Source organism: Octodon degus, unplaced genomic scaffold (assembly GCF_000260255.1).
Source record: "Octodon degus isolate 3935 unplaced genomic scaffold, OctDeg1.0 scaffold00001, whole genome shotgun sequence".
NCBI classification, from domain to species: Eukaryota; Metazoa; Chordata; class Mammalia; order Rodentia; family Octodontidae; genus Octodon; species Octodon degus.
Window position 1 is genome coordinate 40,140,182 of NW_004524577.1, and position 1,426 is coordinate 40,141,607.

Here is a 1,426-nt window from a genome sequence, read left to right on the forward strand (position 1 = left end):
ATGTATTTGATGCAGGGTCTCACTACGTAGCTTGGACTTGTAGGGATCCTCCTGTTTTTAGCCTCCCCAGCTCTGGGATTACAGGCCTGTGCCACCACACCAGGTCTCTGTGGCTGGCTCTGTTGCCAGGGATTGAACCCCGGTCCCTGCGCTTGCCTAGGCAAGTGCTTAGACTGCTGAGATATCTCCACGACTCTACAGTAACGGTTTTGGGAACAGTTTTTTAATTCTGCAATAAATATCAATCAAATGAAGAAGTTCTTATAATAGTCAGTAAACTAGAGTGTACTGTACTAATAAGTGTCTGGGACCTAGCGGCCACAAGCCTGAGCACCTCTTGAGTCATAGATGCCAAAGGTAACTTTTTTTTTTTTTTTTTTTTTTTTTTTTGTGGAACCAGGGATTGAACTCAGGTCCTTTCGCTTGCCAGGCAAGTGCTTATTCCACTGAGCTATTTCCCCGGCCCCTTGCCAAAGGTAACTTGTATTAATCTCGTGATATCTCAATAAAGTTAGTTTTAAAATATTTGTATGAGTTTTTCTTCTCCTGATGTATATGCCATTTTTGGCCAACTGTGAATGTCATTTTATTCTCTCTTCTACCTAGACATCCTCCAAGGTCCCTACTTGGTTACTGTGCTCATTCTGGCCTCCAGTTTATATAACATTGCCTTTATAAATCCTGCCCATGGTTTACTATCCCCCCTCAGGATAAAGACAAAATAGACAGTCTGGCAGGATTCCCATGTTCTGTTCTCCATCCTCCTCTCCAGCATGTCTCCTGTGATGCCCACCGTCTTCCTGCAGTTGCTTTTGGGGTGCTTTCTTTAGAGACACTGCTCGTGGTAGGAGCTGGATCCTGTAGACTTCTCGTCTTCCTTGTTTCCAGAGCATGGCTGCTGGAAACAAGTTGCTGTACATGTACTTTTCCAGAACTCCTTGCTGGTAGTGCATGACAAGGCCAAGGCCAGTTGGATCTGGAATCTTATCTGGAAAACACAGACTTCTGAAGAAGAGACTCACAAAGAGAAGTCTTGGTCCCTGCCTTTAGGTGCAGTTGTATGAAGCCATGACCCCTAGAGCTGGGGCAGCCTCTAAGCCGAAGGGGACAGGAGAAGGCAGCCAATGCGAGAGGACTGAGGAGAAAGAAAAGACCCTGAGGCTTTCGTGCCACCCCTGAGTCAGCCGTGACCCAACCTCTAAATCGACCCTGATCAAGATACCTCCCTGTTTCTTACTGTATGAGATAATAAATGTCTTAATCATTTAAATCTCTACTTGTTACACATTCTGTTGGGGTTTTTTTTGGTTTTTTTTTGGGGGGGGGTTGTGGGGAGACAAGGGATTAAACTCAAGCCCTTGCGCTTGCCAGGCAAGCACTTATTCCACTGAGCTATCTCCCCAGCCCCTTGTTATACATTCTGTAG